Source organism: Notamacropus eugenii, chromosome 6, assembly GCF_028372415.1.
Source record: "Notamacropus eugenii isolate mMacEug1 chromosome 6, mMacEug1.pri_v2, whole genome shotgun sequence".
NCBI classification, from domain to species: Eukaryota; Metazoa; Chordata; class Mammalia; order Diprotodontia; family Macropodidae; genus Notamacropus; species Notamacropus eugenii.
In genome coordinates, this window is record NC_092877.1 from 23,738,038 (window position 1) to 23,762,897 (window position 24,860).

The following is a 24,860-nucleotide window of genomic DNA, read 5'->3' on the forward strand; positions in this document are numbered from 1 at the left end:
ATAATACCATAATACAACAATTTTACATTATAACAGCAAAGGGAAGAAACATTATTGTTATTCCTTTCTCTCAGATGTTCAAACTATCTTTGAAGGCTTCTTGTTTTGTTCAAATCTGTGATTTTATCTGGGTGGTAGGAGTTCCCAATGTGGAAACACCCTCCACTAAATCAGATTGCAACTCACTCTGTAGCTTAGAGGCTAAGAAAGTTACCTGAGACACTGAGGTTTGAAGTAACATGCCCAGCTGGTATGTCACAGACAGAATTTGAACTCAAGTCTTTCCAGCACCAAGAATGACCCTTAGTGCAAAATAAAGTTGTTGGTCTGGAGAATAGTGTAGCATCTAGAAGAATTAGTATTCCAAAAAAAAAGAGGCACTTGGCTGTTATCAAGCACATTTAGGGTCACATGACTGCCTCCAGTTGGGGATTTCTATCTTTCACATTTTTAAGTACTAGGCACTGAAGACCAAAAGACCAAAATTAAATAGCCGCTGAGGCTAAAAAGCTTCCATTCTACTGAGGGTAATACTACGTACATATATAAGTAAATTCTCTCTCCTTCTTCCTTCTGTATCTCTTTGTCTTCCTTCCTCCCTGTCCTTGTGTCTCCCTTTCTCCTTTTCTCAGTCTCTCTCCCTTCCTCCCTTTATCTCTTTGTCCATTTCTTTCTTTCTAGCTATCATCTATCTATCCATCCATCCACCTATCTATTATCTTTCTATATCTATCCAGCCATCCACTCACCTACTCATCTATCCAGTCATCTATCTTCTCTCTTTATCTTTCTATCATCTGTTAATCAATCTTTCCATCCGTTGATCCACCCATCTTCCTTTCTTTTTCTTTTTTTCTTTCATTCTTCCTATCCTTCTATACATATGTATTTTAATGTCTATGTTTATATTTGGACTGGACCTATAATTTTGTTGGTATGACTGCCTTCCTGTGAGGAAACTCTTTACCAATGCAGATCAATACCTGCTCTGCAATTAATAAACTTAGAGAGTTGACTGAGACACTGAGTGGCGAAGTAATTTGACCAGGATCACATAGCCAGTATGTGCCTAAGGGATTCAAACCCTGGTCTAGAAAGACTCTTAAGAGCAGCTCTCTATCCACTCCCCCACACTACCCATTTGTATGCACAGAATACATAAACAGTAAAGTAATTTTAGTAGGGAGGAGGCACTGATACCTGGAGGGATCAGAAAAGTCCTCATTATCGGGAGGAGGTTTTGAACTGAACTTTGAAGGAAGCTCTAGATTGTGAGAAGTCAAGGGGCAAAGGGAATGTACTCCAGGGTTGGAGAATAGTCTATACAAAGATATGGAAGGTTGTGTGTGGGGACCTGCAAGTATATTTCCTTCTCAGTCTCTCTCCCTTCTTCCATTTCTTTCTTTCTAGCTATTATCTATCTATCCATCCATTCTGGACGAAACCACATGGATGTTATCCAATATGCTATCTTCTATCACCTGAGATGTTATTATTTTTCTTGCATCTCAAGGTGGTTCTGGGTGGGAGCTCAGTTTTGTCAATAAGGTCCACATGGCTCGTTATCCGAAGTGTCAGGAAGTTTGGTGAGTTGTGCTGCCCAGAAGAACTTGAAGCCCCTAGAACTGTAGACAAAGGAAGGACTGGGGAGAGCATTTAATTGTTTACCCTCCTGCATTAGCTACAAATAATGAGCACTTTCCTGGGCTTTACAGTAATTAAGAGAAATTACAACATTGGATATAAAAATAACCCCAAGGACAACTGATGGATATGTTGAACCACCAGCTTCCTCCATGTGTTCACAAGGTTAATCCTCATTAGCTCAGGGAACATTAAGTCTCTACAAAAAAAGGGTTGCATGTCCAGACACGTTTTGGCATCTACTCACACACTTGTGTAAGACAGTACACCAGGACCTGGACAGCCATGGTGTGTGCCTTTGTGTTTCAGTAAAATTGAGCAAACAGATCCCAGAAAATGGTCTCATAAAGTTGAGCAACGGGAGCTAATACCCCCTCCATACTCATTTTATTTTCCCCCTGGAATTCCTCTATGGTCTGTTTTATATTCTCTCCCTCTCCCTCTCCCTCTCCCTCTCCCTCTCCCTCTCCCTCTCCCTCTCCCTCTCCCTCTCCCTCTCCCTCTCCCTCTCCCTCTCCCTCTCCCTCTCCCTCTCCCTCTCTCTCTCTCTCTCTCTCTCTCTCTCTCTCTCTCTCTCTCTCTGTCCCTCCCTCTCTCCCTCCCTCTCTTATTGGCTCCCTTGACAACTTTCCTGTCCTATCTTTTGGAATTATAATCTTGTGCATTCTTTGGTGGGTGTGTCCCTTCAACAGGAGGGAAAATCCACTCCATCATTTAGCTATTTTCTGACCAAATAAAGTTGAGACATGCCAGTCTGCACCTTAAGTTGATCTAATTGTGTGCAGATATATTTTCTACAATGGAAATTGTCAGAGATAACTAATTAACCACAGCAGTAAATTGGCTATGGAAACCTGGAGAAGCCAGCCTTTGGAAAAATTGGGAAGGGCATGCCTTTTAAAGAGGCTCTGTTATCCATTAAGAGAAGGTGTTTCTGTGGTGGCCATTTAAATGGTTTAACAGCCTGGTGTGGAATGAAGAATGAGCTCACACAGCAGGGCGGCACTGCCCACCTCATCAGAACCTCCTAAAATCTTCTAGTACCAATTTCAGGACAACTTGTTGACAGAAAGGGGCCAGCTCTAGAGAAGACTGAAACATGACGCTCTGATCTTAACTTCTTTTTTTTTTTTTTTAATTTGTAGCTGGCTTGGCACTCTCCCAAGTCCCACATAATGGCAAACTTCCTTTCCTGAAGGGGATTCCCATTATAACCTAGGTCTAACCCAGCTATGCAGGTTACTGCCTAATAGGGTACCCTGTACCCTCCCCTTAAGGGTGAGTCAGCCTTACATTTTTAGGCTCAAAGCATGTTTGTTGGAGGGTTCTGGTCCTTTGAAGATGGTGATCAGGCACATTTTCAAAATAGATCCATTAAAGGGGTGTGTCTTATTTTCCATTCCACCTAGATATAGTACAGGTGCTGGCCTATGGGGAAGGGTGGGGTGGGACAAGGAGGAGTTATATTACTTGGGATGATGCAGGAGGAAATGGAAATTGAGGCCTTCTGAATCTCTCCTAGATGGTTGAGTGGAAAGAATATTGATTCTAGAGGCAGGGACAGGATTTAAATCTCACCTCTGGTTAAAAACTTCCCAGGCCTGTTTCCTCATCTGTAAAGTGAAGGGGCTTAAAAAAATAGATGTCCTCTACAATTCATTCCAGCTCAAGATCTAGGACTTTACAATCCTGTGATTTAACAATAATACTTTCAAGGAATCAAAATGAATAGTTTACTGAACCTGGAGGCAAAAAAAAAAAAAACAACACTGGTTTCCTATGCTTCCTCAGACAAGCTGTGCCACCCAAGGCAAGTTGCTTAAACCCTCTGAGCCTCTGTTTCCTCACTTTAAAATGGGGCCTTTTCCCTCATTTCTAGAATATATAGAGAACTGATCCAAATGTATAATCATACAAGTCATTCCCCAATTGATAAATGGTCAAAGGATATGAACAGGCAATTTTCAGAGGAAGAAATTAAAGCTATCTATAATCATATGAAAAAATGCTCTAAATCACTATTGATTAGAGAGATGCAAATCAAAACAACTCTGAGGTACCACATCACACCTATAAGATTGGCAAACATGACAGAACAAGAAAATGATAAATGCTGGAGAGGATGTGGGAAAGTTGGAACACTAATTCATTGTTGGTGGAGCTGCGAGCGCATCCAACCATTCTGGAGAGCAATTTGGAACTATGCCCAAAGGGCTACAAAAATGTGCATACCCTTTGACCCAGCAATATCGCTACTAGGACTATATCCCCAAGAGATCATAAAAATGGGAAAGGGTCCCACATGTACAAAAATATTTATAGCAGCACTCTATGTAGTAGCCAAAAACTGGAAGTCAAGGGGATGTCCATCAATTGGGGAATGGCTGAATAAATTATGGTATATGAATGTAATGGAGTACTATTGTGCCATAAGAAATGATGAACAAGAAGACTTCAGAGAGGCCTGGAAGGACTTATATGACCTGATGCTGAGTGAAAGGAGCAGAACCAGGAGAACTTTATGCACAGCAACAACCACAGTGTGTGAGAGTTTTTTCTGGTAGACTTAGATTTGTGTAATAACACAAGAACTTCTTACCAAAAAAAAAAAAAAAATCCCAATGGAGGATCTCAAGGCAAAATGCCTGCCACACTCAGAGAGAGAAATATGGAAGTCACTCACATATTGTAGCAGATCATGTTTGTGTATGTGTATGTGTTTGTGTATCATGTTCTGATTTGTTATACGATTTCTTTCATTTATCTTAGTCTGACTACATAGCATGACTATAGTGAAAATATACTCAATAGGAAAGTATATGTAGAACCTATACAGAATTGTATGCAGTCGTGGGGAGGGAAGGGGGGAGTGGGGGGTAGGTGGGGGGGATAAAATCACAATTGTATGGCAGTGATTGTTAAACATTACAAAATAAAAAAAAAATATATAAAATGGGGCCTTTAAAAAAAAAAGATACCGTAGGGCCTCCCTCACAGGGTTGTTATGAAGCTGAAATGAGATAATGTCAGTAAAGCTCTTTGTAAATCAATCAGTTAACAAGTAATTACTACATGCCTACTGTATGCCAAACCCTGGGCATACAAAATTTTAAAAAATGAAATAATCCCTACCCTCAAGGAAAGTACATTCTTGGGGGAAAATAAGATGCACCTCTACACATGTAAGTGTGCAAACCGTAAAATGCTTTATACATTCAGTTATTACTATTACTGTTATTATATCGTGTCTCTTACTGGATAACTTATTGGTTCCTTGAAATCCCACAATGCCAAGATTCCACTGTCCCAGGATCCTCCCCTCTCTCCAACAGCAAACCTCCTACCTTATTGGAGCCTCTTTTGGTTCCTTGACATTGCTACAACCCATTCTTTTCTGGTCTGGGATTGAGGAATATGATCAGCCCATGAAAATGAGTTCCTTCCAGAAGCTCAAATCCATGGATGTAGAGGTAGAAAAACAACATATGTGGCTGCATATTGCATTATGCCAACAGAGACATAATGCAACAATTTGGTGGTGGCAATAGACCCCAGGTTGTGGCATCACAATCTCCTTAGAGTTTTCCAATTCCTCGTATACTAGTTTAATGAAAAAGACAGAATCAGTGGCAAAAACAACCCAAAATGTATATAATACTCCAAGAAGAAAACTAGATGACCCTCAGGGAGATGCAAAACTAAGGTATCTCTTTCCTTAAGAATCTTAGAGTGTAATAAGGTGATAAAAAACCAATCAGTCTAGAATACAAAATAATACAGGACAAGGGGATTAGATGGCCGACTGTTTCTGGAACACAATACTCCATTTCCTGCCCATGCCTGGAATGCTCTCCTTCCTACAGTCCCTTGGTTATTTTTTCAAGAATTAATTCAAATGCCACTTTTTTACTCCTTGAGATTGGTTATCCCCATCTTAGCCAGGCTGGAAGTACAGTGGCCATTCATGGGCCCCATACCACTACTGAATGGCATGGGTCTTGACCTACTCCATTTTTGACTTGAGCTAGTTTGCTACTCCTTTGGCAGCCTTAGGACCCTCCCCACTTTTTACCATCTAGGTGACACTTAGTATGGATTCCCCCAATCAGCTTAGGTCACTGCAGCTTAGAACTCTGATTTAAGTGACCCGCTAGCCTCCCCAGTTGTATCCAACTTTATGTGAGCCTATAGATTATAACATGCCAATATTGTCCATGGGGGTTTCTTGGCAGAGATACTTGAGTGGTTGCATTTCCTTTTCCAGTGGATTAAGGCAAACAGAGGCTAAGTTAAGTGACTGTCCAAATTCACAACTAGTAAGTGTCTGAGGTCAGATTTGAACTCAGGTCTTCCTGATTCCAGGCTCAGTGTTCTAGCCACTGAGCTACCTAGCTTCCTCATAACTTTCCCAGTAGCAGGGATTTAAGGTGTGTGCCTCTAAGCCTAGCTGAAATACTAGCTTCAGCTATTCCCCCCTAGCTATTAGAACCTTCTCCTCTGAGATTCTTTTTCATTTACTTCATATATATCTTGTATGGGTCCATTTTACATGTTGCTTTTTCCACTGGAATGGAAACTCCTTGAGGGCAGACTGCTTTTCCTTTTCTTTGTATCTCTAGTGCTTTGTACAGTGCCTGGCACACAGTAAGTGCTTAATAAAGTTTTATTGACTGATTCATTAGCGAAGTATCAAACCAAGTGTTATGTTTGGCCTGAGGTGGGAGGACAGTACTGATGGGGGCTCAGGAAAGGTTTCATGGAGGAGGTAGCATTTGAATTGGATATTAAAATGGAATGTGCAACCCTTTAAGACTAGAAGTTTCAGGATGTTGATCTGCATTGACAGAGGAATCCATATCTAGATCTCCTCTCTACCAAGGTCTAATCCCTATCCCTAGCTCCATTCCTACACCTATTAAAAAGTGTCCAGGATGAGCTCTTAAGGAGAGAAGAGATGATTCAGGGAATCCAGGACATGAGAAACACAAAAAGAACTAGTTTGGGATGTGAAAAGGAAAAGAAAACAAGTGATACCCTGCTAGTCTCAAGCCTGGTGTCCTCCCTCTCCAGCCACCTGGGAGAGCCTGTAATACCTAAGCAGTTTATGCAAAGATACAGAGGTATTCCAATGGCAAAGGAAAGGGAGAGAGATTTCAGGGACAGGAAGCAGTTTAAGCAAAGGCAAAAAAGCTGTCAGATCTGGATGTCTTCAGGGAGCAAGAAGTAATCTGGCTTGACTGGAGCAGAGTGTGTGATGGAAGGTAATAGGAGATAAGACCTCAGAAGGTAAGATTTTGGAGGGCCTTGAATGCTGGGCAAATGGAACTTTACGTACTAGGCAATAGGAAGTCACTAAAGAAAGGGGTTTCTAGCACCTTTGGCCAACTAATGCTTGTTACTTGGGCCCTTTCCTCCTACTCAACATCACAGGTGTGTATAGAGTGCTCAACGTATGCGTTAACACTCTGCCTTCCCAACCTCTAGATCACCCATTACCACCTCCATCACATCAGCAGATTTTTATTACTTTTTCATGAAGTTGTAACTCATTTTGGCCCCTTGGGAATCCTTTGATGCTACATTAACCGAATCTTAGATGCCCCTGAAAAGGTAGATTTGTTGGATTCCATCTACCCCGATGTAGACTGAATTGATTTTTAAAATTTGTTTATCCTGCTCCCAAAAGTTGTTTCTATTTTTAATTTTTTTTTATTAAAATGAGTAAGGGCAGATGCATCTGCTGGGTCCAGAAGAGGGACAGACATTAGAACTACATTGGTCACTGAGCTCATGAGTCACTTTCCCCTGCGTCTGTCTCTCAGTTTTGCTATCTCAGGATATAATGAGCTCATGGAAAGACTATGGATATTTGGCTGAAAAAGTGCTAGAGAAACAGCAAATGAGGCAGTAAGGCTAAGTGGATGGAGAGCCAGGCTTGAGTCCAAGCCTCCTCCCCCCATTAGACATACTGGCTTTGTGACCCTGGAAAAGTCACCTAACCTCTTCCTGCCCTGGGCAGCTCTCACTATTCTAAGTTGCAGACCATTTTCTTGCTTTTGGTAGGGAATCCCTTGTAACAATGAAAAGTAAGTCTGGTCCAGGAAAGAAAAAGAAAAAGTAATATTAGTTTGCCTGGAAAGATATACCCACCTTTTGTAGCTGGTCATTTACATTTTAACCCTTTGAAAACCTATATGAAGTGGTTATTATTACTGAAAAATAGTAGTTGCCATTATTTATTTGTTGTCATTCAGTCATTTTTACTTGCATCCAACTCTTTGTGACCCCATTTGGAATTTTCTTGGCAAAGATACTGGAGGGGTTTGCCATTTTCTTCTCCAGTTCATTTTACAGATGAGGAAACTGAGGCAAACTGGGTCAAGTGACTTGCCCAGGGTCACTCAGCTAGTAAGTGACTGAGATTGGATTTGAATTTGGGTCTTCCTGACTTCAAGTCAGTGCTGTATTCAGTATGACACCTAGCTGCACCTCCTATTACTTGTGTTTTTATTACCTATATTTTTAATTTAGTTCAACAAACATTTACTAAATACAACAATATTTAAGATCTGGTGGCAGTAGCTCTTTTTAACAATAAAGTATATATAGGGAAAGAATAGAAGTTAAAATTTGACATTTCTATGGTGCCTTAAAGTTTACAAAATACATACACACACACACATATATTATCTCAACAACTTGTTTAAATGCCTTCCAGCACTAGGAGAAGACTTAATAGATAAATGGAAATCCAGATTTGAAGGAGAATTATTCCATTTAGTCTAATGAAACTTATCATTTGTGCAGTTCTGCTACAATTTATGGGGCATGTGCATCCTTTAGCTGAGTTGGTGGTAACCTGGTTTACATAAAATGAATCCTATTGTCTCTTTGACTGCCATGATAAAATTGAGGAGAGGTTCCCCTAGAACAAATCTACCAATAAACTATTTTGGACCAAGCTAAACTGTGGAACCCTACCTCCTTCAGCAGCTCTTTGCATGCTGAAAATACTCTATCACACTCCAGACCTTGCACCGTATGAAAGATCTTCCCCCTCTTAGCTCATTATGTTGTCTTGAGCCCTTGAACCAGGGGAAGGAATTTTTCCTAACCACAGCTATAGCTCTGGGAACTTTACTTGCCCCTCACACCCCACTCTCTCTGAGGTTTTATTGTATAATGAATTGAGCTTAGGTGCAGTATCAGTCAGCCAATTAGTGCTGCAGTTTAATGAATAATTTACTTCAGCCAGAAAATTGCTGAACTTTGAAGCTTTAGATTAGAGGGGAAAAAAAGACCCTACCTGGTGACTGTAAATTTGAAAATACATACATCATGTCTGTCCTAAAATAGGAGAAGGCCTATGTTTGTATCCCTCAGATAGACTCAGCTTAATGTCCTGTAAGTGGTTGGATGGCTTTGGAGTTCAGAATAAGGGAAGTAGAAGAAAAAAAGTAAGTTTTTCCCCAAAATGAACTCTAAAAATGCTAGGTAGTCACCCTTGACCCAGTATCTTTTGCTTCTGTAATCTTTACTGCAAGGGGCTATTTATCTTGAGCTATTTACTTGTTCCTTCCTTGATCTCCTCAGTAAGAGAAATTTCCTGGGTTAAATTAGATAATGTAGCTGTTGCCTTAGCATCAGCGTCTTCTCTATTAGACAATATGCTGGATTTAGTAGGCTGGTATAAATGCAATTCAAAAGTTGGGCCACTAAAGATCCAATCAGTTTTAAGGAACACAATTCAAAAGTTGTAAGAAAAGAACTTTTAAATGAATCTAAATATGTTGAGTGTGTGCGTGTTCGTCCTTCGTTACCAAAGAAGACCATGCCATCAGAGAAATGATGACATGACTTGCACTTGACTTTGTTTTGAGTGAGGGAGGGCTGTGCAGGTCACCAGCCTCACTTCTCCTCCAGAGCCATCTGAATCCAGTGACCAGATATTCATCAGGATGACTGGAGATGACCCAGGATGAGGCAATTGGGGTTAAGTGACTTGCCCAAGGTCACCCAGCTAGTGAGTGTCAAGTGCCTGAGGTGAGATTTGAACTCAGGTCCTCCTGACTCCTGCACTGGTGCTCTATCCACTGCACCACTGTTGAGTGTCATGGACTTGGGAGTCAAGAGACCTGGATTTGAATCTCAGCCCTGACACTTAATAGCTCTGACATCCTCTGCAAATCCCTTAACCTTTCTGGGTCTGGTTCTTCATTTTTAAAACACAGAGGGTGATACTTCTACTTCTGCTCTTATGGGATCATTGTAAGAGAAGTGATTTACCTGTCTGCATCTTGTCTCCCCATGAGAACGAGAGTTCCTTGAGGGCAAGCACTGTCTCTCCTCCTCCTTCTCCTCCTGCTCCTCCTGCTTGTATTTATATCCCTTGCACTTAGCACAGTGCCTGGTTCTTCTCTCAGATTCCAGTAACTTAGATTGTCTAGACTTCCAATCAACACACAAAGCTGAATTTGTCTTCCCAGATCATATCTGAGAGCCCTTATTTGGTCCTACACCCAAGTATATGACAATAACCAGGCAGACCTGGTAGAATTATGAGTATTTTTTAATGGCCTTCTTTGTCAAAGCACTGTCCTTTGTAGGAAGCACATCCATGTCCATCCTGGATCTACAAACCGCTTTATTTTTGAAAAGTTGCTTTTTAAAACACTCCCCTCAAAGCCATGTGGCTTTTCCATTGTGAGGGGTTGTTAGTCACCAGAGCCATTAGTTCTGGCTGAATGGGCATTGAAATGAGCACACAACTCTGAAGGCAACTACATTGTTTTCCCTAATGTGAATCCAATTCAGCATGAAAAATGTCTCATTTTCCTTGTACTTGAAGTAGAATGTGAGATTAAAAAACTAAATAAAGGGAAAGGAGACAGCATCATGGCTATCCAAGCCATACAGAATGCAAAATATTTACCAAGAATGACCAGTGTACAGAAATATAGAGGAAAATGGTAGCTAACGGGATGAATGTACCATGGAATTTGGGGTTTTGACCTTGTGCTGTCAGGGGAGCCTCAGCAGGAGGGGTAAGTTGATTAAAAACTGTAGGCCTCTCCTTCCTCCTGTGTGGAGCAGGGATAATTATAGTTACCTGCCTCTCCAGGGTCCTGTGAGTCTTAATTACTTAATATTTGTAAAGCATTTAGAGATCTTTGAAAGAAAAGTGCTGAACGGTAGAATCAAAGTTCACTTGGAGCTATAATTAGAATGAGAGTTTGTGGTCCCTTTTTCTCCACTCAGGGGCAGTTACCCCTAGCACACACATCTTCTTAAAGAACCTGTTTGTTTTGAAAATATTTCTCAAAATGGCAAAGAAGATGGGGAAGGGCACAAGGAATCCTGGCCCTTAAGAAACCCCAACAACCCAGAGTCTTTATTGTTGTTTTTAATATTTGTTTCTTGATGAAACTTTGGGGATTTTTTATTTCAGCTAAGTCTCTTTTCTTACATTTCTTGATTCATTCTTAAAATCATAGGTCAAAAGCTAGAACGGACCTTAGAAGACATCAAGTGCAATTCATAGATGAGAAGACTGAGACAGATTAGGTGATTTGCCCATGGTTAAGTGTATCATTGAACCAATGCTTAGTACCAGAGCTGCCCACAAGGGGCTCATGGTTGAATAAGTTGACTCTGGCATGTACACAACTAAGCAAGGCACAAAGTAAAATGTGATAGGGGCAAATGAGAATTCCAGATAAAGGACTTTAGGACAATGGGAGGAGCATACCATAAATTTAGAGGTCAACAGAAACAAAGATGTCATCTAGTTCAAACCCGCCTCATCCCTTTGCAGATGAATAAGCTGATGCCCAGAGAAGTTGTTTCTTGGGTTAAGGTCATACAGCCAGTGAATGGCATAGCTAGAATTGTAACCTAGGTCATAGTAGCTTAGATCTCTGGAAAGTACCCCAAAAGCCATCCAGTTGAAACTCCCCCTCATTTTACATATCAGAAAACTGAAACCCAGATAAGCCAAGTGATTTGCCCAGGATCACACAGGCAAAGGCTTCAGAAATGGGATTTGTCACCAGATCCTAACTCTGGAGCATGGACGTCACTTTGCCATGGTCTGGGGCAGGGGTGGGTGGAATTAGAGAATGATAGTGAGGGGGTCAGGGAAGACTTTGTGAAGGAGGTGGCTCTAAGCTGAGCCTCAAGGGAAGATTTCATCAGGTTAAAATTGGAAAAAATCAATGCCAGATGTGGGAATGACCTTCACAAATGCCAGGACCCAGGGCAGTATAGGAAGACCCTAGTGTTTGGCTAGTGGTTGTCCAATTCATCTAGAGAAGAAGTCATGGAGGGGCAAGAGGAGTGGGAAATAAGACTGGAAAAGGAGGTTAGAACCAGATGATGGTTAGGTCTCAAATGCCAGACAAAGAGTTTTTGTTTGGACCTATCTAGGCATTTTGGGTTGTTTAGTCATTTTTTTCAGTCACGTCTGGCTCTTCAAAATGCCATTTTGGGGTTTCCTTGGCAGAGATACTGAAGTGGTTTGCCATTTCCTTTTCCAGCTTATTTTACAGATGAGGAAAACTGAGGCAAACAGGATTAAATGACTTGCCAAGGGTTACACAGCTACTAAGTCTCTGAGGCCAGATTTGAATTTGGGAAGATGAGTTCAGGCCCAACACTCTATCCTTTGTATTACCTCTGCCCCAGCTGTTGCATTAGGGCTCAGGGAAGAGACTAGAACTCTCCAAAAGCTCCTTAAAAGTACCTTTGAGAGTAAAGATAGGCAGTGTAGAATAAGCAGCCCTGGTCTTGGAAACCAAATCCTGCATCTGCCATTCATTAATTGTGTGACCCTGGGTAAGACCCACCTTGGTGCCTCAGTTTCCTTATGTATAATGTGAAGATGGTACTTGCCCTCCCTTCCTCACAAGACTATGAGGCTTTGTAAAACTATGGAAGAGTGAGCAATTGTGAGAGTAAATCGAGCTAGGACTCCTTGTGCAGCTGAACTGTGTAAACTGACCTAACTAAAGGTTAGGTCCTTAGCTTGTGTATTCAATTTAGATGAGCCCTCCAGTCATGAGTTAGGGGTTCCACGGTCCTTTTCGCTTGCTATGCCCTTGTACATGAGCATCTGGGTCTTTTGTTTCACTTTCTTTGTGTACATAACCTGTAGGTTACCTGGTGGATAGAAACAAACCAGGCTTTCCCTTTCTTTGGTCTGAATTACATGGATTACTGCTTTGTTCAAACTCTTGGTTTTGGCCATGGCACTTTGTCTCTGAATCATGTAGCCTATTTGCAGAGTAATACAGAAGTATAATGATGCTTCAGTGAGGTCCCGATTAAATAATAAATCCCAGTGAAGTGGCTGCATGTATTCAAATTTTCATTCTTCAAAATTGTAATTACGAAAAATCTAGTGATTCGTTCTATTGATGGAAATATACAGTACAGATTCGAATAATCTTACGGTTTCAGGGATTCATTATTCTCACTAATTGGGGACCTGGCTTCTTAAATAGGAAATATAGGTGTGTATATCTATCTATTCATCTACCTACCTACCTATCTATAGCCTATTTTGAGTAAGAGTCTTTACGTTTCTTGCATTAAATTGTATTTTACATGATGTGCTTCATTTGAGAGAGAGGTTCGCTTGGGGGCTTTTTAAATCTCTTGTCTGTTTTTACAGTCATTTATTCCTGGGAATAGTGGAGAGAGAGGCAGACAAGGATTGCAAAATAGGAGTTCAGATCCTACCTACCCATGCTAGCTCTATGGAGATTTCCATTCTTGGCCGACACCACAGTAAACACACACATACATATAGATGCATATGTACATACAGGTGTATGTATGTGTATACACACACATATATATATACACACACATGTATATAATTACATAGAGCTAAAACAAAAACCCAAAGAAAGTTCTAAGATTAAGACATCTGACCTTGGGCAAGTCAAGTCACTGCTCAAGACAACTCACTGAGACTTCACATTCCAGAAAAGGTGCCAACCCGCATTGGGGATTTTCTCATTTCAGAGTTCTCTGTGTTAATGAAATCCATTCAAGTCCCTTTCCCAATCCTGAGAGACAAGTTAATGCAAGCCCTTGCCCTGACCACTACCCCAGGTGGCTTATGGATTAAGGATCTTAGAGCCCTCTTTTACAGATCAAGAAACTGAGACCTAGCAAGGTTAATTATTACCTAAGGTCATGCAGATAATCAACATGAGAGGTAAGATTCTTACACATGAAAGTGATGGGGGGGGTTTTTTATTATTATACCAAGGACCATAGCACTTCTCTATTCCAAACCCTTCCCTGGCCTAGAGAAGTAAGGGACTGGCCTGAGGTCGCACAGGAGTAAATGGCAGAATCAGGAGTCGAACCCAGGTCCTCTGACTAGTGAATAATGATGATGGTGATGATAGCAACTATATTTAGTGCTTTAATGCTTTGAAACACTTGACACGCATCACTTAGTCTGAACCTCATAACAATACTGGAGAGGCAGCACGAGAATTATCCCCTCTACTTTAGACATAAAGAAACTGAGGCTTGGAGCAGTTAAGTCATTTACCCTAAGTCACAGCACTCCTAAGCGTCAAAAGGAATTCTTCTCAAACCCAAGTCCAGCACTCTATCCACTACCCCACATGCCCGTTAAAGTCATATTGTTCCTTCACGTATGAGCTCACATTCTCATGTAGGCAGCATCTGGCCTCTTCCTAACTGTGTAATCTTGGGCAAATTGCCTCATCTCTTTGACCTTTACTTTCTTCATCTTGAAGAAAACAATCCTTGCCCTGACAACCTCATAGAATGACTGGGAAAATCAGGTGGCAGGACAGTGGTAGAAATTCATTCTGTGAGGCATGCATGGAAGGGAGCATTCCTAAGGTACCAAAGTTTGAACACCAACATATGGCTGATTGCTTATCAAGTGGAGGTTTTCAGCGAATCCTCTGAGGTGTGCAGATGTCTCCTGCTAAGCTTTTCTTGGAGCTTTCATTGGATTTTAGTTTTAGTTCTATATAATACCCCCCTTTTTTCCTTTTTCAGTGTGGCATAAGCCAAGGATGGAAACTCCATAGTATATGGTAGGCAAGATTGTTGTCTCTTTATTTGTAGAACAGAATGAAGGAGAAGTAATGATCAAGTTAAATTAGATGACTTCTCAGCTTGCATCCAACTCCCCGAAATTCTGTGATTCAATTCAATATTTGTTCAGTGGGGATCTGGATTGTATCTGTAGTTTCCTTGACATAGGGACCTTGTAGATGAGGGAACTTCCTCTGGTGATGCAAGCTGACACCTACTCAGCACCTGCAGAGTCTTAAGAGTTTCCTAAGGCGTGGAAAGAGTAAGCGATTTAGCCAGAATCACACAGCCATGATATATCAGAGGGGGGACTTGAACCCAGGTCTTCCTGGACTCAGGCCAGCTTTCTATCCAGACTGCCTGTCATCAGTTGAATGACCATATTAAACCAAAGGTTAAAATCTTACCGTGTGCAGAGCTTTTAGAGGTGAAGAAACCGAAGTATGGGGCAGTTAAGTCATTTAGTAAGATATTTTAGTAAAACCACAGCTCCTGGAGGGCAGGAACAATTTTGTTCTCTGTCTTTACATCCTCAGCATCTGACACAGTATAAGCCTTCCACATAGTAGGTATTTAAAAAGTGTTATTGAACCAGAGGGATAATAAGTTAAAATTAAACCAATAATTCTTAATGGAGTAAACTTAAAGTCTATTAAGAAGGTAGAACATAAACACAGTACTACACAATGTATAACATTAGAGGAAAAGTACATTTGAGATTGACAGAACAAAATGCTACCTGATGGGTAAGGGGAGATCATTCATTACCAACCAAGGGGATAAGAAAGGCTTCATGGATTAGATATTGTTCAACCATGTCCAATTCTTTGTGACCCTTTTCGGAGTTTTCTTGGCAAAGGTATTGGAGTGGCTTACTGTTTCCTTCTCTTGCTTATTTTACAGATGAGGAAACTGAGGCAAACAGGGTTAAGTGATTTGCCCAGGGTCACACAGCTAATAAGTATCTGAGGCCAGATTTGAACTCATGAAGATGAGTCTCCCAGACTCTAGGCCCAAAACTCTATCCATTGCGCCACCTTCAACTTTAAAAGAATTCAAGAGTCAATTCTGCCCTTACATGTATCTAATGATAGTTATATGTACATAAAAGTATTATAAATCTATGGATATAGATAAATCCCACTAACTCATAATATATTTAATAATACTGATTTTCTTCTTTATCTTTTTCATCTCTTTTGATGTAGTGAAGTAGGCCATCCAGAAGGCCAAAGAAGCCTGCTGTAGAACTTGGGAATATGACAGATGTTGTCATGGAGGCTGTTAGTTAATTGGTCATACTTTCTTGGGAATTGGCTGCTTACTAATCGAAAAGAGTAGGGAAGGAAGGAAAAGGAAGTCAGAGGATTTGAAATTTCACATTTGGCTGTAAGCACTTTTCTCGACGACTCTCTGAAACTCCCATTGGGCTGCTGTGAGCAGTACTGTGTTGTGTCATAAAGACAGCTTCTATACAGAAGATGGATTCATGAAGGCCTAGGAGTATTGTGTGTCTGCAGGGTTTTTTTGGTCCTTTTCTAAACTAAGATTTAAAAAAAAACTATTCATGTTTAAGAGGTTGAAAGGATTTGTTATCCCAACTTTTAGCAAAAGATTTTGTATCATATTGAGTGCCTAATAAATGGTTTAAAAGAACCAAGCATCATTCAGTCAACAAGCATTCATTAGATGCCTACAGTGTTCATGATGTGAGGTAAAGGAGAGCCTGAAAAAGGTCAGTAGCAGAAAGATGGAGAGAGAAGAGGAAATGACTCAAAGATACAGGAGAGAAATGAGTCAGAGGTTCTCAGCTAGCTACTGGGAGTTACTGGATGGTTCCATTGGCAGAGACAGGAGAGCTGAGAGGAAGAATAGTTTTGGAGAAATATGATGAGCTTAATTTTAGACATGTTGAGTCTAAGGTGACTGTGAAATCTCTAGCTAGAAATGTTTAGTAGGCAATTAGAGATTCAGAACTGGAGCTTGAGAGGGAGGCTGGCCAGGACTGAAGATGTAAAATTGGGAATTATCAACACGGAAGTGATTGCCCAAACTATGAAAATGGATGAGATCTCTAATGGAGAGCATTCAAAAAGAGAAAAGGAGAAAGTCTTATAAAATATCCATATTTAAGGGTGGGCAGTGGGAAGAAATACGAATTACATCTGGATGCCATCTTTAATCCAGATTTCCAGATTACTTAAAACCTTAATGGTGGACCTCAGAACCTGATTCATTATGTGAGGAAATAGCCCTAGCACTTAAGAAGAAGATGTCAGGAACCATAGGGTCATGGTGTGGAGATCATCTAATGTAGCCTCCTTCCTCTATAGCTGATGATGGCACTGAGATCCAAGAGGTTAGTTGACTTGTTCAAGGTAACATAGGTAATAAGGAACAGAACTGGGGTTTTTTGACACCAGAGCAAGAGTTTGATCCACTATTAGTGAGTCCTTAATAAAATCCTTCATAAAAGGATTTGTTCTGCGAAGTCTGGATTCAGTCAAAGGGCTGCTCTTGAGGACCTAGAGGGCCACATATGGCCTTGAAGCTACAGGTTCTCCATCCCTGAAACATGCAAAAGACTGACTGGATTTGAAACCAATTTCCAAAGGAGGAAATCCATGCTAGAGGCAACATAATTTTAAAGTTACTAAGGAATCTAATGTTTAGCCTATTTTGAAGAGATGATTTTTCAAAATGAAAAATATTGTAGACAACTTTAATCAAAAAGAAATGATTGATATGTGCTTGAAGGCATTCATATCTACCAGCCTGTATGCCTGCTTTCTTACCTCTGTACTTGGACTCTGAAAAGCGTCTATGGACGCTTTGATGGTATCCTCGATGAAAACTTGAGGAGTCAGGATTTCACAGACAATTTTCTACCACAGATCACATCTTTATAACCACATAGTCCAACTATGAGGTGAAGAGAAAGATCCCTCTGTGTTTTTTATTTATCTTTGAAAATTATTTGACTTGGCACAATGAAATGGAACCTCAAGGGTTTTTCTCAAAGTATCTTCAACATATACATTAAAATCACGTCAAATGTAACTATGAAAAATTTTATGTATTGATTCTTTGAGTCTTATCATTAGGAAATATGTAAAACAGAAAGAAAATTGAGTATTATAGAGGATATAAAAAATAGAATCCAAACAAAGGAAGGGTTTTTCAGTTGGTAGCAAAATTCTACAAATGTTTCTGTTCACAGTGTTTGAAAGTAGTGTGGCATAGTGGATAGAGAGTCATCTTTGGAACCAGGAAAACCTGTATTCAAGTCCTGCTTCTCACATATTCTAGATGATCCTGTACAAGTCACTTAATTCCTCATTGTTTAAGGAAAAACTACAAAATACAGAGAAACTGCTGACTTACATTGGAAGATAGGGTGCCCCAAAGCAGTGAAATCACAGGTCTGGTTCCTGTTCCAGAACACTTTAAAGACTCCTCCATGAAATTCATAGAAATGTGCAAAAGATTAGTCTAACCATCCATGCTAGAAAAGACCAGGGAACAGCAAAGCATGTCCAATGGGTCAGATTGGGCCCGGTGCCTGGTTTTTGTATGACCCGGAAGTAAACCATTCTTAGCTCAAAGACAAGCTCAGAAATAAAAACAAGAGATGGGACCAATTTGGTCAACCCCTGGCCTAGACTATGATATCACTGAATGGGCAATTTATCTGGTATTTTTTAATAAGCATGGGCATCTTGCATAGGTACTACAAATGGAGAGTAAACTGTGGCCAGATTTGAGCAGGAAGATTTTGATGATCCCAAACTGTCCCCTATCTTTTCTTTAATACATTTCTTTAATAATGTTTGCCCCCTGGTTATACTCTCCAGTTACAAATTTTGAAGCAGCTGGATATTGGAAGAATTAAAATGGCAGGCAAAATAAATATTTATGGTTTACTGTAGCATGTTACCTGCAATGACAAGTATGTGAGAAGTCATGTAAAAGATATGTGTGACTCAAAAAGGATGCAGGCCAATCATCTATTGAGAACTAGAGACTTTAAATGGATAATCCAGTTTCTATGTTGGTATGACCCATTATATTAAAAGACTAAGAGGAAGGTTTTCAATGTGTCCAGGAAGTATTTGTGGAAAGACATGGACAAGAATCACATTGGATAAGAAGGTGTAGCCACACAGAGAACCCTCAGATCGGTCAAAGTATAAATTTAACAAACTAAGGTTGAGAGCTATCTTGCTCAGAAGTCTCTGTATTTTGGTACAAACCTGTGATGCCATCAATGAAGGGGACTCTTAGTGAAGAAAGTCTTTCTAGCAAAGCAAATCAGGAACTGTTTCGCAACTTACATTTTTAAAGCAGTTGCCTAGGACATTGTCACACACAGACACACACAGATACACACAGACACACACACACACACACACACGCACGCACCTTCTTACTCAAACTCCAGTGTTTTTTGATCACCTCCAACATCAAATATCAAAAATCAAGAGTCCTTTGTTTGGCATGTAAAGTTTTCATAACCTGGCCCCTTCCTAACTGGCCAGGTCTCCTACACCTTAACTCCTTCCATACACTCTGCACTGGCCTACATTCAGTTCCTTAAACTAGTCACTTCATTTGCCACCTTCTTGATTTTGCACTGGTTGTTCCCCAAATCCAGAATGCTCAGGCCGCTCACATCTAGCTCTTCAACTTCTTGACTTCCTTCAAAACCCACCTTCTGCAGGAGGTCCTTCTCAATCCCTCAGCTGCTAATGGCTCCTCTTTTTAGATTACCTCCATCTACTCTGAATATATTTTGTATGCACCTAATTATTAACATGTGGTCTCTCCCATTACACTTCTTGAGGGTATATATCCCTGGCATTTAGCTTAGTGCTTGGCGTGTAGTTAGCATTTTGTAATACTTGTTGACTGGCTGACAGATACAACTAGTAATAGTGGGGCTAAGGCTGGCTCTCTGTCCAAAATTACTTTCAAGGAAATAAAAGGTACTTGATCTGTCAGATTGGATTAAAACATTGCAACTGATAGAGAAATCCTTAATTGGGTGTTTACTGATTCCTTGAGAGAGGTATAAAAGAAAAGACAACTAAATTGGAAGACAGAATAAATGGAATGCAAACATAAAAGGGTTTCCAATTGATGTGAAGTTCTCCAATGGAAACTAACTGGGAGCAGAAGCCTTAACTTCACCCAAATGTTCTTATATTCACACCGATCTGAATGTGAATTAGCCCTCAGGCCAAGAAAATGAGAAAAAAATGTTCATAATATTCCTCCATCCTAAAAAAAATCAATCTGCCCTTCTCAAGCTGTAGCAGCACTTTCCCAAAGGCTGACCCTCAGGATATGGGATGACCTGTTTCATCCAAACCTATTCACCCCTCCCAGGGACATGGCAGTACTGGGCCATGGTGAAATCCAAGGGAGTCCGTGCAAGCATATTCTCAGTGCAAGGTTAGACCAACATGTACGGGAAGATTGGTGCATGCTTAGTAATGATAAGGTGGTTTTCCTAAAGGTTGAAGACATGATGTCGTCATTTGTGAAAGGGGGAAGAGCAATCCTTAGCCTGAGTCTCCCACTTTTCGTCATCCCCCATTGACTAGAGGTACTATACCATGTTGGTCCATGAGGTTTCAGGGATGGGATGGCAGATTTGATGGAAAGAGAACTGGATTCATTCAATTCAGTTCAATTGGGCAGGCATTCTTTAATTGTAGACTATGTGCCAAACATGAGGGAACCAAAGAAAAAAATGAAATAACCCTTCCCCACAAGAACCTTATATTTTATTAGAGGATAAGGGTGAGGAAAGGAAACAGTTTAGATACAGAAAATTAAATATAAAATCAAAAGAAAGTAATTGCCAGGGGAAGGATAGGCTTTCTATAGGAGGTGGCACTCCAACTGAGCCTTGGAAGAATTTGGGGGATTCTCCAAGGCAAAGGTGAGAAGGGAGTACATCCCTAGCACAGAAGACAGTTTATGCAAACGCCCATGGAGACAGGAGGCAGAATGTTGTATATAGAGAAAACCAAAAAAGCCTGACTTGGCTGGAATAGAATATAGGAAATAGAGTTTTGTTCAATAAGCCTGTAAAGGTTTTATTAGAGCCTTGGAGTAAGAAACACCTAGGTTGAAGCCCTACCACTACTAGCTGTATCATTTAGACAATCAGCAAGTGTTCAAGTACGTGCTATGTGTCTGGGATCAACAAATCACAATTAATGGGCCAAATTCAGTCCACCACCTATTTTCATATGTCCCAGAAGCTTAGAATGGTTTTAGCTCATGGGCCGTGAAAAAATAAGTGGCAGGCCATTGTTTGGCAACTCCTGGTACAGGGCTTTAAGTGCCAAACTGAGTAGTTTGATTTTGACCCTAAAGGTGAGTGTCACTGGAGTTTCTTCACCTGGAAGTAATGGTGCTTTAGTGATGTCAGTTTGGCTGCTATGTGGAGGATGGATTGGAAAGTGAAAAGATTGGAAGTGGGGAGACCAGTGAGTAAGCTATTATTATAACTGGGGTGAGAGGTAACTAAGAGTCAGGAAACCTGGCTTCTAGTCTCTGCTCTGCCACTAATTTGCCCTATGAAGTTAAATAAGTCATGCCTCAGGTCCCTTTCTGTTCAATGAAGAGGTTGGACAGATGCCCAAGGTGTTTTCCAATGCTAGCATCCTTTGAATTATCCTCAGATTATATCTTATTTCCCATCAGTTTATAAGATGCTGAGGAGGCAACGTGGTAATAGTGGAAAAGATTCATCTGGCTGTGGAAGTGGCAGCCCTAGATTCAAATGCTATATCTGATAAATCTATGTAATTCTTAGGCAAATCACTCATCCTCTTTGGGAATCTTAGCTTTCTCACCTGCAAAATGAGAAGCTTGACCTAGGTGGCCTTAAAGATCTCATTTGGCTCCAGACCTATGCTACCGTGAACTCTTGGGATGCAACTTTATTCAAGTCATCTGTCAGTGGATGTGAAAAGCAGGAATGATGCTGTCAAAGGGCAGGACCCAGGGAAGCCTCTTCTAAATATGACTAATGGACGCAGTGTTTCAGGTCAGCAAGTCTGATGTCCTTCCCTGCAGGATGCTAATCTGGTATCCGTCTTGCAGAATTATTTTTTCTTCACTCGCTCTTTTTGTCTAATTGGCTTCCCAGAGTACGATTGTAGGACATGGATCCAAACTTAGAGCAGCCCTCTGGCAAGCTGGGAAAGGACAAGCAATGTTGTGTGCTGCTAAGGGACTTCCCCCAAAACTTCAAAGGCATATAAATAAATCTTAGCTGGCTGTGCAGAAATGAGCAAAATGTTGCTGCTTTTTAGAAGCTGTGGTTGAAATTTAGAAATTCACAGAGGGTGGAACTGCCTTTGCAGTCAGAGAAAACAGGTTCAAATCCTGCCCTGTTCACCATTTATGGGAGACCTTGAATGGGTCATTCCAACCCTTTGGGCTTTGGTTTCCTCATCTGTAAAGTTAAAGTGTTGGACTAGAAAGGTTCCAAGGTCCCTTCCATCTGTAAAATGGCAGTTGGAGATGGACCAGATGACCTAAGAGTTCCTATCCAGCCCTGATTTCCTAATTAAATCAGTTACAAACAAAAAACACCATTGCTAAGGTGTTCCTGACCTTTTTTTGCCTTTATTGGTGCAAAATATTAGGAAGTAACTGATGATGAGGGAGTCACAGCTCAATGGCATATATGAAAATGACCACTTATTTGTGGGTATCACGATACATGCAGTGTTCATCAACAGTATGTTAAGCCTGACCATGCAGCTAATGCAACCAGCTGTGTTAGCATTCGTCTGGTGTCCAGAGTATGAAAGTTGATAAGTCTGTTCTTAATGATAGTTCTTTGTGAAGCACTGGGTCAAGTTTTGAGTCCTGCATTGTAGGAGATACCTTGACAAGCTAGATCCACTCTAAACAAGTATGACTAGGATGGTGAGATTTTCTAGAGGGCATACCACATGAGAAGGTGTAGAAAGTCCTGGGAGTTTTAGCCTTAGAGAAAAATATTTCAGAATCATGGCTTTAGAAGAGATCTATATCTAGAATTTGGAAGAGATCTCAGGAGTCAACTAGTCTAAGAGCTGGTACAGTGGACAGGATACTGGGCCTATAGTCAGAAAGACTTGGGTTCAAATCTAGCTTCAGACACTTGTTAACTGTATGATCCTGGCCAAGTGGCACTTAACCTCAGTTCCCACAACTATAAAATGAGGATGGTCATAATAGCACCTGTCTAGCAGTGTTGATGAGGGTAGCTAGGTGGTGCAGTAGAGTCAGGAGGATCTGAACTCAAATCTGATCTCAGACACTAGTGTGACCTTAGACAAGTCACTCAGCTCCAATTGCTTCATTTTCATCATCTGTAAAATGAGCTGGAGAAGGAAATGGCAAGTTATTCCAGTGTCTTTGCCAAGAAAACCCTAAATGGGGTCCCAGAGAGTCAAACCTGGATTGGTATGAGGTATGAGGTTCAGGCACGTAGCATAGTAGGTGCTTCATTAAATGCTTGTTTCCTTCACCCCTCATTTTACAGGTGAGAGAACTAAGACCCAGGAAAATTAAGGGGCCAGGGTCATAATACACAACACAGCCAATAAGAAGGAAAGATGAGATTTGAGATCAGATTCTTGAACTTTGAATGTAAAACTTGAGAAGACTTAGTGGTGACCATTTGTTCAAATATTAGAAGGGTTTTCATATTGAGGAGCAAGTTTGACTTATTCTTGACTCAGTAGGAACAATGATTAGAAGTTTCAGAGAGGCAGAGTTCAGCTTAGTCTGAGAAAAATTTGCTCATTTTAGCTAAGCACAAGGGGTATGAGCTGCCTCAGAAGGCACTAAGTTCTATAGAATAGGACTATAGGGCTGGAAGCGGTCTTCCAATCCACCCCCTTACTTTACAGATAAGAAAACCAAGATGCAGAGAGACTATAACTTTAAAGCAAGAGGCAGGAAACTTTCTTCCTGGCCCAAGTTCCCATGGGTAGCAGGCCCCTCGAGGATACCAGGCAGAGCCTGGGCCACTCCTAAATCAGGCATCTCTACTGAATCCTGCTCCTTCCAGGCTCACAGACATAGACACACTGCTATTGTGATATCAGCCTGTGTAAGGGATGTTTCATCAGAATCCTCGGGTAGAATACATCACAGCATTCCAAATCATGACCAAGGCAACCCTTTGAGAAACAGCATGAGTCAGTCGAGACAATAGAGAGCTGGACTTAAGAGTCAGGAAGACCCTAGTTTCAAATCCCTCTTCTGACACCTATTGGTGGTGTAACTTTGGACTGGCCACTTATGCCGTCTAAGCCTTGGTTTTCTTTTCTGTAAAATGGTTACCTAGCAAGATTGATGTGAGGATCAAATGAGATGGTGCAAGGAGAGCACCACCTAGACATCGATTTCTATTTCTATGACTATTGAAGAGCCTTGGAGGAGGGGTCAGGCAACTTGGGTTCTAGATCCAGTTCTGCTGTGTGACCCTGGGTGTGTCACATACCTTTGGATCCCAGTTTTCTCACCACTTAAAATGAAGGAGATGGACTAGGTGGTCTTTAAAAGTTTTGTTGTGTTTTGTTTTCCAGTGCTAAATGACCAGAATTCAAGGTAACTGGCATATGAGAGAGTAAGTTTGGGAACAGGGAAGCCAATTCACAGCTCTCCATTTACCTGTTGTGCCTGCCTGAATTGTCTCTAGAAGAGCCCTCAGAAAGACCCTGAGGCTCGCTGCTATTTCCATCTCATATCCCCAGGATAGCAGCATATCACTGACTTGAAAGCAAGAGGCAGTAAAACATCGCTAGTACACTTACAGTTGTTGCTTAGTAACTTCTGATATCCCTATTATAGCGGAAACACCAGGAGGGATCATTAAATATTGAGCCTACAAAGTGACACTCCCTGGATAAGAGGGTGGGAAAGGGAGAACCGTCATTTACCCCATTTTTTACTTACTTAGCAGCCGTCCAATCTTGGGTTTATCCTTCAGCCAAGGATCTAATCCTGGGGAAAACACTGCATGTTTCTGTTTTATATTAAACTAAATATAATGGGCCACTGACATTAATTTGTGTCTGTGAGCAGCTGGAGTTTATCGCCAAGGCATA

The 24,860-nt window shown here is 40.9% G+C and overlaps 1 protein-coding gene across 5 annotated transcripts in view; it reads left to right on the forward strand.

Annotated features, from left to right (window-relative positions):
• The window catches only part of BDNF (brain derived neurotrophic factor), a 52,661-nt gene that overhangs the window by 23,273 nt on the left and 4,528 nt on the right, over window positions 1–24,860 (forward strand). The window contains exon 1 of one of the 5 annotated variants that reach the window (XM_072619289.1): window positions 23,957–24,360. The exons of the other annotated variants lie outside the window; for them this stretch is intronic. The gene's annotated coding sequence lies outside the window, so the exon portion shown is untranslated. Of the gene's footprint in view, window positions 1–23,956; window positions 24,361–24,860 lie in introns of those variants that run through there. 5 annotated transcript variants of the gene reach the window in all.